Source organism: Aquarana catesbeiana, linkage group LG01 (genome assembly GCF_042186555.1).
Source record: "Aquarana catesbeiana isolate 2022-GZ linkage group LG01, ASM4218655v1, whole genome shotgun sequence".
NCBI lineage: Eukaryota > Metazoa > Chordata > Amphibia > Anura > Ranidae > Aquarana > Aquarana catesbeiana.
The window spans coordinates 400,576,042-400,591,043 of NC_133324.1; positions in this window are offsets into that span (position 1 = coordinate 400,576,042).

Consider the following 15,002-nt stretch of genomic DNA (forward strand, 5'->3'; position numbering starts at 1 on the left):
CAGAGGCTGCAATGGGTGGACACAGAGGCTGCAATGGGTGGGCACACAGAGGCTGCAATGGGTGGGCACACAGAGGCTGCAATTGGTGGGCACACAGAGGCTGCAATTGGTGGGCACACAGAGGCTGCAATTGGTGGGCACACAGAGGCTGCAATTGGTGGGCACAGAGAGGCTGCAATTGGTGGGCACAGAGAGGCTGCAATTGGTGGGCACAGAGAGGCTGCAATTGGTAGGCAAAGTGAGGCTGCATTCATGGGCACAGAGAAACTACATTGGTGGGCACAGAGAAGCTGCATTGATCTGGCACAACAAGGCTGCATTGGTTTGGCACAGCGAGGCTGCATTGATGGGCACAGCGAGGCTGCATTGATGGGCACCATGAAGCTACAATGATGGGCACAGTGAGGCTGCATTGATGGGCACAGGGAGGCTGCATTGATGGGCACAGGGAGGCTTCATTTGATGAGCACTGATGAGGCTGCATTGATCTCTTGTATCATGTCTGCAGTCTCTGTCCATCTCTTGTACTATGTCTGCAGTCTCTGACCATCTTTAATATGATGTCCTCAGTCTCTAACCATCTCCTGTACCATGCCCGCAGCCTCTGACACCTCCTGTATCATGTCTGCAGCCTCTGACATCTACTGTATCATGCCTGCAGCCTCTGACCATCTCTTGTATCCTGTCCTCAGTCTCTACCCATCTCTTGTATCCTGTCCTCAGTCTCTACCCATCTCTTGTATCCTGTCCTCAGTCTCTACCCATCTCTTGTATCCTGTCCTCAGTCTCTACCCATCTCTTGTATCCTGTCCTCAGTCTCTACCCATCTCTTGTATCCTGTCCTCAGTCTCTACCCATCTCTTGTATCATGTCCTCAGTCTCTACCCATCTCTTGTATCATGTCCTCAGTCTCTACCCATCTCTTGTATCATGTCCTCAGTCTCTACCCATCTCTTGTATCATGTTCTCAGTCTTTAGCCATCTCTTGTATCCTGTTCTCAGTCTCTAACCATCTCTTGTATTATGTCTGTAACGAGCCCCTTTGCTCGCTCATTTCCACTCTCCCGACACTCCTCTGCAGCTATTGAATCAGATTGCAGATCGCACCATCTGATTGCTCGGTCATCCAATGCTCCGGGATTAGAATTACAGCTATGTGCCGTTCTAACCCAGTTGTGATAGCTCAGAACAAACACCAGGCAGGCTGTATGTAAGTTCAACCAGGAATCTATCTTTATTGACAAAATACAGGCTTTTATACACTCAAAGTGTAGGTGCAGACCTCCTGCTCATATTACTCTAACAATACTACCACCTGGATTTCTATCCAAAACCGGAACAGGTGAGCTCTCGTCTGATCTGCGTACCAACCTTATTGCACTTTTTACCCATTTCCCTGTCTCAGGGACCATATCAGGTTTGTCACATAAACCTATTATTGGACTGGTGACCCCAGTCTCTTTAACCACCTCTGTCTGAGCCCTGGTCAGGATTTCTGCTGTTCTCTGGTCCATGCTCGGCCCTTCCATCTCACGTGGTTTGTCCACCGGTGCAGTATACGCTCCCTTCACCGACAACTGACCAGCACCACCCTGGACCATAGTCGCAGAAATGCTTCCCATCGGGCTGTTAGAAGGTGAAACCTCAGACATTTTGGACTCATTTTTAATTTCTCCAAAGCATCTCCCATATACCATTTTTTCAGGAATTAACCCAGCAGCATACCCAGAAGCAACTTTTAACAAGAGTAATACATTCAAGAATAAACCATTCCTGTCTTGTTCTCCTTTGTTCTGTACAGCCTGCCATTTAGTGCTCCACCTAGTGGTACTCCACAGTACCAGGCCGTCTGACTGTGGAGGAGACACCCCAATATAGATTGGCTGTACATCCCAAAGTTTAAGCATCTCCTTTAATGCTTTGGTTACAGACCAGACCCTTAATCCCAGACCCAAGTCCTTTCTGGGGACTTTCATTACATTGGGAATGCAGACAGACTCATTTGCTGAGACTTGAGAAGTTGCAATTGTCAAACAAACATCCTCCCAGCTGGAGGTAACCACAGCCTGGTGCTCGCCCAGAGTGCTGCCAGGTGCTGGACTCATACCCAACTTCTCAGGCTCAGTATCAGTGAACTGCTCCAGAACATTACCAGTGACAACGTCACTTTGACACTCCATGTCAACCTCAGTTTTGTGGGTCACGGATAATGTCTCTGCTGTGCGCTCACCCTTATTTGGTTCATCCTGCTCATGAGGGTTAGCCCCTGCAGCAGCCACTGCGCCCTCAGGTACAAGCTGTTCTGCAGTCCCTCCTGCTGGCACAGGAGAAACTTTGGCCACCTTATTTTTGTGCATAAAAACCTCATCTATCAGGGAGATAAGATTTTTACCCCAACTATCCCAATCAGTTGTATGCGTGCTCCCTGCAGCGGTACTCTTCAGCACTGATCCATCCGCCCACGGAGACACATAAGAACAGACTGGCTTAGTTGCAGACTCATTACACAAGTCATTGTAAATCATGTCAGATTGTGGCAATATGTGTTTTAGCATAGTAGGTTGCAATACCCCATATTCACCACCTTGCTCGGCTGGTGCTTCATAAACCTCACACACCTTTGCATTTTTCACAGGTTGTGTTAACCCACCATTTACCTGCACATTTTTAGTACTAACAGCTTGTACTAACACATTACCATTACACGTTACAGTACCACTCCGTCCCACCAGAGTGACATCGCAGTTGTCCAGGGCAACCTCCGACTCCAATACATGAAGTTCCCTGGAGATGTCTAGGGACAACTGTGCTATCTTACCACCCGTTGCTATGGGCAATGGCCCATTTTTGACTACAGCTTTTGCTCTGCAAGAACCTGGGGGTTTCCCAACAGCAATACATTTTCCATAATCATCAACATTGACAGCATTTGTACCTCTTGCAGGCTGTCCTAGCCCACCGCCAACTTGAGACTGGCAGACATTAGACACATCACTATTTTCCTCTTGAGATGCACACACAGGTGCAGGTTTGACTTTAACCCCTGCCTCCCCACTGCACAGGGTACTGCACAGGGACAAGTCACCCTCAAGAACACATTCAGTGGCCCCACTAACTGGGGTCACTCTCAAATCATCAGGGACAGTCTTGTAACCAGTCCTTTTATACCGGAAATCAGCAGTTCCAGCCATCACTTCATTAAAGTCAGTCTTACCCACCGCAGTAGTTGGGGACACCATCTTCATTTGAGTACGTTGTCTTATGAACCAATCCTCTGCTGCACTTTTACTGGCCAACTCCCCCTGGTGGCCACGGGATGAAACTACAGCAGGCATCTCCCACTGTTTAGCACCACCTGCCGACACAACAGGAAACTCCTTCTTGTTGCTAGGGGTGACTGCAAACATATTTTCACAGGAATCTGGGCCCGCAGATAAAGACTTTTTCTCAGCAATATTATCTCCAGCTGAATTCCAGAACCTAGGACAAGAAAACATGCCACGCCCCAGCTGGCCACATTCCAGGCATGGTACTGGATGACTTTTTCCCAGAGCGCTTCTCTCCTGGTGATTCCCAGCTGGCTGGAACGCACAAGCCTCTTTGCGGGGACACTGAGCCAAATCTCCTCTGCAGCTCCTCCTGTCCGGCACCACTTTCACTCTCGTCGCCATGGGAGATCGCGCTCTCCTAGCAGAACTTTGCTGGCTCTCTCCAACATGATGTATCGGCTTCCCAAACACTGTTGCAGACCTTTGTCTGGCCATGTCACTTTGTACTGGAAGCTGTGACAAAGGGCACTTGGAGACAGCATGCCCCCACTCGCTGCACCGCAAACAGCGTTCTGGCATACATGCACGAGCGTTGCCAGGGGCAACAACACCCCTCTTCCAGTTATGAACATCCAGCCACTCTCCCCTTACACTGAGGGTTGGCTTTCTTTCCTCTGTAGCTTGGTTCAGCGCTGCCAGGTGCCGCTTGCACCAGTCCACAGCCGATTCAAACACTGGTGGACTTTCCATATTCGCAGTCACTCCACTGCACTTTTGCGGCCTCCAGCAAAAAAAATGAAGCACTGTCACTTTAAAGCAAGTTGCTTTTCACTTCATGCAAGCTTTCCTCACCTGCACAGTGCACACACAGATTGTGCTGTCTCATGCACACAAACATAGTTCATAGCAGAGAAAAAAAAATTAGACTTTTCATTCACAGGTACACCACCTGCAACACGCAATGCCTTTTGCCTGGCTGTACTTCCACACACAGCCAATAGTTACTGACTTGAACTCACTGTAGAGCAAGGACCCGGATTTCACCGTCTGTTGCCCGCATTCGAACACCACTTGTAACATCGGGGGTTGGTTTAGCTTAAAGGTAGAGCTTACCAGTGAGCTGAGTCCACACCAGATATGCAGTTTTAAGGGCTTGTAGGCCCACTTTTATTAAAGAAAGAAAATGTCCGATAACAGAAGAGTTGCCCACACAGGGGTTTCAGCTTTCCACAGCAACAATGTAAGTTCAATCAAAAATACCAAGCCACCTGGCTCTCTTTAGCAGCACTGCTGCTCAGACTTATGCTTCAGCCCTCTCGGCTCTATAACAGAGTTCCTGTACACCCAGTACCTCAGCACTCTTTTTCAGCTTCCTTTTCCAGCCCACAGGCTTGGACCCTCTGTCTACTCTGACAGACCTGTGCAGACATGCACACTTCTCCCTTGCTTGCCTGGACTCCTCGGGAGGGTGGAGCCCAGAACTATGGTCAGGTGTCTACAAATAGCCCAACACACACCTGACCAGTCAATATGCTGGTGGATCTCAAAATCTGGAGAAAGCTGCGAAAGCAGTTTTCTCCAGTCCACATTTATGCTCTGTAGCCTTGCACCAAGCAAATGTGCATACCCTGTGTCCCCCAAACTATCAATTTTACCTTGACAGCATCTCCTACTGTCACAATATATATATATATATATATATATATATAAAGCCCTATGTGCTTTAATATCTGCCTTCTATGTATATATATAATACACTCTTCAAATGTGCTTTAAAATGCATGGTTTTCCCTTTCATGAACAAGGAAATAATGACGTTATGATGTTGGGCTGGTATAATAATGCTATGGGGCCTGGTATGATATTTTTTCCAGGACTGGTTTTTATTCCCAGTCTGGCCCTGGCTGTATTAATCTAATTCCAAAACAGTAATACTTATCTTTTACCTATGATAATAAAAAACAAGCTAGTAGTTACTGAGGACAGGTTTGAGAAGCACTGCTATAGAGAGTGTGCTCTCACCCGACATTATCATTTACTATGGTCAAGTCCAGGAACCAGTGCATCTAGTGAGTCACCGCTGCCCTAGATGCAGAATTATTTCACCATTTATGGGATGTGGGGGCAGTCCTTTGGTATAGATACACTTTAAAGCAGGGGTAGGCAACCTTAAACAAGTGGAGATCTACCTGAACAACATGGGAGAAGTCAAAGATCACTGGGCAGAGTGTCGCCTCCTCACACCTCATTTAAACCTCTAATTGGCAGACTACCATATCGCAACCAAGTTTATTGCATGGCAATCATGAGTTTAAATCGCCTCTTTACCACCTGTCAAACACACTCGGACTGTAGTCCCTCTGCATTGCACTCTGTTTGATGCTCTGGGATCACAGGTCACAAAACCCAGACCACGATCTACCAGTCACCTGGCCGCGATCTACTGGTTGCTGACTCCCACTTTAAAGGATATGTGCTTTTACCCTTCAGAGCCCCAGTCCCTATTATGAGTTTCTGCCAATATTACATACAATATTTACCTTAATGGTATGACACTGGTGAGCTTTACCATGCTGTCTCATGGTGCCACACTACCCCTTCTTCAAATTTCAGTGGTGAAAGGTCAGCACAGTGAAATCAATATTTAGTCAGAGTGTATGTAAACTGTATTACTCATATGCAATTAATACATCCCTGTGTTAATCCCAATTCTCGTGCATGCACTTTCTTTTTTAGTTAAAACGCAATATTCCCCATGCACACGTTCAAGAAAATGGCTGTTCAGTAATGCAGGGTTCTGTAATGAGCATAGGCTGGAAACCATGGACAATCAAAGTGAAGAAATGTCATCAGCGCACCAAGGATTCCTCGAAAGGATCCAAAGCTTTATTTTCGTGGTCACATGGTAAACATACAGCAACGCTTCGGTGCCACACAGGGACCCTTCATTAGGCAAGTGTTTTTTAGTTACGTTCATTATCAGCTGAAAATAACTGGTGATCCTACAAGACCCCATCTCTTCCTAAATCATTCTGACCACTCTATGTGTGGAAGTAGATCCATGTTGGTGTCGACGGTTTGCATTCCACAGCTTCTCATCTGAGCTACAGGAAGCTATGCTGATGTATGATGTGCCTATAGCTCAGTGGACAGTCTGGATGACACCCCCTACCCAGCCCACTTTGACTTGATAGATAGACCCTATACCTGGTCCTGCTGCCTGCCCTCTAACAATGCAGCCACGCCCCACATACTCAGGCGTAAGGATGGGAAGAGTGGACACAGTCCTGTGACAGACAAATAATAGTAAAAAGTAAAGGTAACAGGTGTACTTTTAGAACAATGATTTATTATTTGACAAAAAATAGGTAATCCAGTGTCACAGTATGATTCCTAATATCTGACTTCACACATACTTTAAATCCTACTGGCAAAAGCTAAGTACAGAAAGTAGAGGTTTAAAGAATAATTTCAATAAGAGTAAAGATATTAATGTAGTCCTATACCAAAGTAATAATTACTGGTTAAAAGTGATAATATCTCTTGCTCGTGCTCACTAGAATATAATTTTACCTTCATCCCAACTTTATTTTGCTCCTTGTCACTGACATATCTGGCCCTCCCATTTTAAATAACACATTTCTCTGCCCATCCCAGTTATAAGCCCTAGCCCACAGCTCTGATTGACCCAATTATAGTCTACAACTGAGTCTGCAATAGAACAGTAGTCTTTTAAAAAAAATGCATTTACATAAGGATCTACCACGAACACATTCCATTTACATATTTTAACCTGTGGTCTTTTGACCGCATCATTTGAAAGAAAAACAGAGTAAGTAAAGCATGGAAAAAGCTTGCCAGAGGCATGGTCTGAACCTGTGCCAGAGATTTCAGGCTGGTAAATCGGCAAGGGGTCAAATAAATCAGAAAGAGTGTAACAGATCTGCTCCACTTCAACTCAGCTTAGCTGCTTTCAGTGTCTCTGTTATCAATAGCCAGACAGACTAAACTGCTGGAGTAAAAATGTCTCTTTAATGTAGCATAACTATTACAAAAAGGACAGAAAGGAAAAGTGAGAAGATTGACCATAACTGTGCAATAGCACAGCTCAGTGACTCAAAGGAGGGTTTGAACAGACACAGCAGAAGAGGGGGATTAATTTCTTTAGCAAAGAATAATTCGGTTTCCCAGTCTTAACTTACATATGCTAGTAACAGCTGCTGAAAGGTCAGGTGACAATTGCACTGCAATTATCCCAAAATGAATGCAAGGTTCGGGATTCTATTTCTTGCTGTATAATCTTTATGCGAAATGAAGGTATATGTTTACATTCATGCAGCATTAACTAAATCTCTAAAATGGTTAGCACTGGTAATTACAGGTGACAAACACTTTATTTGAAACTACCATATATGAGCAAATAACATGAAAAACTTTTGCCAGTAAGGAAAACGGCAAAGTGCAGTAACCAGTTGACAACTGATTAACAGTCAAATTTATTTGCTCTCACCACTCAAATCTACATACCTGTCTCTGAGACAGGAAATGAGTGAACTCTGCCAAATAGGGACACAGACAGTGAAAAAAAGGGGCTTCTAAACCTTCCCTACCCTGCATGTACTCATTGTTTCATGTGTCTTCATTTGTGGGATTTTCATTAACTTCCTGTTCAAATGGTCACTATCATTGGAACAAAAATTTAAAGAAAACCATCCTCATGTTTTCTAGAGGCATTATGACAATGTAAGATGACAACCATAGCGAAAAGACAGCAACAGGCAAATGTACTAGACCAAAAGCGGTACAAACAAGTGAGTTGCTGGAGTGTTTAAGAAATCTTGTCCAACTTTTCAACATCATTTTGGACCTGAAAACCAATCCTACTGAAAAGTATCAGCAGTCAATAACCTGAGTAAGCTGTCATGGTAGTCTGACACTTTAAGTTCAGTAAGTAATAAGAGGAATACTAAGATACTAAAAGGTATTTTAAAGCGAATCAGCAGTTGTTGGTAGTGTATACAAAAACACTACGAACTAAGAAGTTCATCTCAGCAGCCAATCTGCACATGGACAACAAGGACATTGTACTGTACATTGTACATAGATGTACAGCCTTTGCTGCCTGCAACATTAGTAAGCCTTTGCTTTGTGGGACCTGTGTGGTTGCACAGAATAACTTAATTGTGAGTAATCGACAACAAAATATGCATCTCTAGATTTTATTTACTTTATTATAACTAAAGATTAGCATATTGGCCCACCAAACTCAGGATCCCTACTGGATTAAGGCTATTTATTTTACAGGATTCCCTAGCAGCAATAATGCATTTCATTATGTCTCTATTAAAAGCATCCCATTTGCTAATCATAGTTCCTGCTTTTGGACCTCATGTCACGTACCTAGTAGATGAGCCTGATATGCAGAGGAAGGCCATTCTTATGCCTCTGACTCAAGGCCCCTGATAGAGCAGAAAGGAAGCGCAGGAGTGCAGAGTAGCACAAGTGCCTGGAAGGATCAACAGCTGGGAAGCAGGTCCAGAGTTCCGGATGGCACTGTGGAAGAGAGTCAGCAGGCTGGGAACAGCAGACTTGGCTGGAGACTGGAGCAGGCTCGTGTAAGGGTGCCACAAAGTGGGATGAGGAAGCAGGCAAGCAGAGAGGAAGTTCAAAGGGACTGGAACACAGGAAGGTCAGGTAAGCCGGGTCATACACAGACAGGTACTACTAGAATAGATGCAGAGGCAGGAGCAGAGTCACTGAACAAGCGGGGTCAGTAACAGGCAGGCAATGGAGGAACCAGAGGAGAAGGCAGATGCAAAGTCAAAGTCAAGCCGGGGTCAGATGCAGGCGCATAGCAAGGGTAGTCAAAGGCAAGCCGGATAAACACAGGAAGGGATGCAGAGTAGCAGGTATCACACAGGGAACGCTGTAGATCAGACAGCAAAGCTTCAGTGTGTCAGCTGAGTTTAAATAGCCTGCCTGGCGCCAGAAATAATGCGCGTGAGCTCTCCCGTGTGCGTGCTGGTGCATGCTCATAGGCACCCGAGGGCAGCCTTCCGGATGCCCAACCGGGCCAACTTCTCAGGATGGGACCTTTTGAAGGATTGGATCAGTCTCTTAACATGGATATTGCCTTCAGGTTCCCACGAGTTCTCTTCTAGTCCATACCCTTTCCACTTAATCAAGAATTGAACTTGGTTATTTCTCCTTCTACAGTCCATGATTGCTTCCACCTCAAATTCTTCCTCCCCATCAATTACTACAGGTTTTGGTGGACCAATATACCGTACTGGAAAGGAATTGGGAACAGCAGGTTTTAACCACTTAAGGACCGCCTCACGCCGATGTACGTCGGCAAGGCGGCACGGGCAGGCAAAATCACGTACATATACGTGATTTGCCTCCCGCGGGTGGGGGGTCCGATCGGACCCCCCCGGTGCCCGAGGCGGTCCTGTTATGTCCCCCGGCGATCGGAGGTGAGGGGGAGGCCATCCGTTCGTGGCCCCCCCTCGCGATTGCCGCCGGACAATCAGATCACTTCCTTTGCTGCTGTATGCTAAACAGCAGCAAAGGAAATGATGTCATCTCTCCTCGGCTCGGTATTTTCCGTTGCAGCGCCGAGGAGAGAAGACTTCACTGTGAGTGCACAACACTACACACACAGTAGAACATGCCAGGCACACAAAACACCCCGATCCCCCCCCCGATCGCCCCCCGATCCCCCCCCAATCACCCCCCCCCCTCCCTGTCACAAACTGACACCAGCAGTTTTTTTTTTTTTTTTCTGATTACTGCATTTGTGTCAGTTTGTGACAGTTACAGTGTTGGGACAGTTAGTATTAGCCCCCTTTAGGTCTAGGATACCCCCCTAACCCCCCCTAATAAAGTTTTAACCCCTTGATCACCCCCTGTCGCCAGTGTCACTAAGCGATCATTTTTCTGATCGCTGTATTAGTGTCGCTGGCGACGCTAGTTAGTGAGGTAAATATTTAGGTTCGTCGTCAGCGTTTTATAGCGACAGAGACCCCCATATACTACCTAATAAATGTTTTAACCCCTTGATTGCCCCCTAGTTAACCCTTTCACCACTGATCACCGTATAACCGTTACGGGTGACGCTGGTTAGTTCGTTTATTTTTTATAGTGTCAGGGAACCCACCGTTTATTACCGAATAAAGGTTTAGCCCCCCGATCGCCCGGTGATATGCGTCGCCCCAGGCAGCGTCAGATTAGCGCCAGTACCGCTAACACCCACGGACGCGGCATACGCCTCCCTTAGTGGTATAGTATCTGAATGGATCAATATCTGATCCGATCAGATCTATACTAGCGTCCCCAGCAGTTTAGGGTTCCCAAAAACGCAGTGTTAGCGGGATCAGCCCAGATACCTGCTAGCACCTGCGTTTTGTCCCTCCGCCTGGCCCAGCCCAAGTGCAGTATCGATCGATCACTGTCACTTACAAGGCACTAAACGCATAACTGCAGCGTTCGCAGAGTCAGGCCTGATCCCTGCGATCGCTAACAGTTTTTTTGGTAGCATTTTGGTGAACTAGCAAGCACCAGCCCCAGGCAGCGTCAGGTTAGCGCCAGTACCGCTAACACCCACGCACGTACCGTACACCTCCCTTAGTGGTATAGTATCTGAACGGATCAATATCTGGTCCGATCAGATCTATACTAGCGTCCCCAGCAGTTTAGGGTTCCCAAAAACGCAGTGTTAGCGGGATCAGCCCAGATACCTGCTAGCGCCTGCGTTTTGCCCCTCCGCCCGGCCCAGCCCAGCCCACCCAAGTGCAGTATCGATCGATCACTGTCACTTACAAGGCACTAAACGCATAACTGCAGCGTTCGCAGAGTCAGGCCTGATCCCTGCGATCGCTAACAGTTTTTTTGGTAGCATTTTGGTGAACTAGCAAGCACCAGCCCCAGGCAGCGTCAGGTTAGCGCCAGTACCGCTAACACCCACACACACGCCGTACACCTCCCTTAGTGGTATAGTATCTGAACGGATCAATATCTGATCCGATCAGATCTATACTAGCGTCCCCAGCAGTTTAGGGTTCCCAAAAACGCAGTGTTAGCGGGATCAGCCCAGATACCTGCTAGCACCTGCATTTTGCCCCTCCGCCTGGCCCAGCCCAGCCCACCCAAGTGCAGTATCGATCGATCACTGTCACTTACAAAACACTAAACACATAACTGCAGCGTTCGCAGAGTCAGGCCTGATCCCTGCGATCGCTAACAGTGTTTTTGGAAGCTTTTTATTGAACTGGCAAGCACCAGCGGCCTAGTACACCCCGGTCGTAGTCAAACCAGCACTGCAGTAACACTTGGTGACGTGGCGAGTCCCATAAGTGCAGTTCAAGCTGGTGAGGTGGCAAGCACAAGTAGTGTCCCGCTGCCACCAAAAAGACAAACACAGGCCCGTCGTGCCCATAGTGCCCTTCCTGCTGCATTCGCCAATCCTAATTGGGAACCCACCGCTTCTGCAGCGCCCGTACTTCCCCCATTCACATCCCCAACCAAATGCAGTCGGCTGCATGAGAGGCATTTTTATGTCCTCCCGAGTACCCCTACCCAACGAACCCCCCCAAAAAAAATGTCGTGTCTGCAGAAAGGGCGGATATAGGCGTGACACCCGCTATTGTTGTCCCTCCTGTCCTGACAATCCTGGTCTTTGCATTGGTGAATGTTTTGAATGCTACCATTCACTAGTTGAGTATTAGCATAGGGTACAGCATTGCACAGACTAGACACACTTTCACAGGGTCTCCCAAGATGCCATCGCATTTTGAGAGACCCGAACCTGGAACCGTTTACAGTTATAAAAGTTAGTTACAAAAAAAAGTGTAAACAAAAAAAAAAAACACATACAAAAATATAAAATAAAAAAAAATAGTTGTCGTTTTATTGTTCTCTCTCTCTCTATTCTCTCTCTATTGTTCTGCTCTTTTTTACTGTATTCTATTCTGCAATGTTTTATTGTTATTATGTTTTATCATGTTTGTTTTTCAGGTCTGCAATTTTTTATACTTTACCGTTTACTGTGCTTTATTGTTAACCATTTTTTTGTCTTCAGGTACGCCATTCACGACTTTGAGTGGTTATACCAGAATGATGCCTGCAGGTTTAGGTATCATCTTGGTATCATTCTTTTCAGCCAGCGGTCGGCTTTCATGTAAAAGCAATCCTAGCGGCTAATTAGCCTCTAGACTGCCTTTACAAGCCGTGGGAGGGAATGCCCCCCCCCCACCGTCTTCCGTGTTTTTCTCTGGCTCTCCTGTCTCAACAGGGAACCTGAGAATGCAGCCGGTGATTCAGCCAGCTGACCATAGAGCTGATCAGAGACCAGAGTGGCAGAGGAGAGATCTAGGGTCTAATAGACCCCAATTTTTTCAAAAAAGAGTACCTGTCACTACCTATTGCTATTATAGGGGATATTTACATTCCCCGAGATAACAATAAAAATGATTAAAAAAAAAAAAAATGAAAGGAACAGTTTAAAAATCAGATAAAAAAGCAAAAAAATAATAAAGAAAAAAAAAAAAAAAAAAAAAAAAAACACCCCTTTCGCCCCCTGCTCTTGCGCTAAGGTGAACGCAAGCGGCGTTTTTTTCCCCAAAAATGCGTTTGAAAAATCGCTGCGCAAATACTGTGTGAAAAAAAAAATGAAACACCCACCATTTTAATCTGTAGGGCATTTGCTTTAAAAAAATATATAATGTTTGGGGGTTCAAAGTAATTTTCTTGCAAAAAAAAATAACTTTTTCATGTAATCAAAAAGTGTCAGAAAGGGCTTTGTCTTCAAGTGGTTAGAAGAGTGGGTGATGTGTGACATAAGCTTCTAAATGTTGTGCATAAAATGCCAGGACAGTTCAAAACCCCCCCAAATGACCCCATTTTGGAAAGTAGACACCCCAAGCTATTTGCTGAGAGGCATGTCGAGTCCATGGAATATTTTATATTGCGACACAAGTTGCGGGAAAGAGACAATTTTTTTTTTTTTTTTTTTTTTGCACAAAGTTGTCACTAAATGATATATTGCTCAAACATGCCATGGGAATATGTGAAATTACACCCCAAAATACATTCTGCTGCTTCTCCTGAGTACGGGGATACCACATGTGTGAGACTTTTTGGGAGCCTAGCCGCGCACGGGACCCCGAAATCCAAGCACCGCCTTCAGGCTTTCTAAGGGCGTGAATTTTTGATTTCACTCTTCACTGCCTATCACAGTTTCGGAGGCCATGGAATGCCCAGGTGGCACAAAACCCCCCCAAATGACCCCATTTTGGAAAGTAGACACCCCAAGCTATTTGCTGAGAGGTATAGTGAGTATTTTGCAGACCTCACTTTTTGTCACAAAGTTTTGAAATTTGAAAAAAGAAAAAAAAAATGTTTTTTCTTGTCTTTCTTCATTTTCAAAAACAAATGAGAGCTGCAAAATACTCACCATGACTCTCAGCAAATAGCTTGGGGTGTCTACTTTCCAAAATGGGGTCATTTGGGGGGGTTTTGTGCCACCTGGGCATTCCATGGCCTCCGAAACGGTGATAGGCAGTGAAGAGTAAAATCAAAAATTCACGCCCTTAAAAACGCTGAAGGCGGTGATTGGTTTTCGGGGCCCCGTACACGGCTAGGCTCCCAAAAAGTCCCACACATGTGGTATCACCATACTCAGGAGAAGCAGCTAAATGTATTTTGGGGTGCAATTCCACATATGCCCATGGCCTGTGTGAGCAATATATCATTTAGTGACAACTTTGTGCAAAAAAAAAAAAAAATGTGTCACTTTCCTGCAACTTGTGTCAAAATATAAAATATTCCATGGACTCAATATGCCTCTCAGCAAATAGCTTGGGGTGTCTACTTTCCAAAATGGGGTCATTTGGGGGGGGTTTGTGCCACCTGGGAATTCCATGGCCTCCGAAACTGTGATAGGCAGTGAAGAGTGAAATCAAAAATTTACACCCTTAGAAATCCTGAAGGCGGTGATTGGTTTTCGGGGTCCCGTACGCGGCTAGGCTCCCAAAAAGTCCCACACATGTGGTATCCCCGTACTCAGGAGAAGCATCTGAATGTATTTTGGGGTGCAATTTCACATAGGCCCATGGCCTGTGTGAGCAATATATCATTTAGTGACAACTTTTTGTAAATATTTTTTTTTTTTTTCGTCCTTATTCAATCACTTGGGACAAAAAAAATAAATATTCAATGGGTTCAACATGCCTCTCAGCAATTTCCTTGGGGTGTCTACTTTCCAAAATGGGGTCATTTGGGGGGGTTTTGTACTGCCCTGCCATTTTAGCACCTCAAGAAATGACATAGGCAGTCATAAACTAAAAGCTGTGTAAATTCCAGAAAATGTACCCTAGTTTGTAGACGCTATAACTTTTGCGCAAACCAATAAATATACGCTTATTGACATTTTTTTTACCAAAGATATGTGGCCGAATACATTTTGGCCTAAATGTATGACTAAAATTGAGTTTATTGGATTTTTTTTATAACAAAAAGTAGAAAATATCATTTTTTTACAAAATTTTCGTTTTTTTTCCGTTTATAGCGCAAAAAATAAAAACCGCAGAGGTGATCAAATACCATCAAAAGAAAGCTCTATTTGTGGGAAGAAAAGGACGCAAATTTCGTTTGGGTACAGCATTCCATGACCGCGCAATTAGCAGTTAAAGCGACGCAGTGCCAAATTGGAAAAAGACCTCTGGTCCTTAGGCA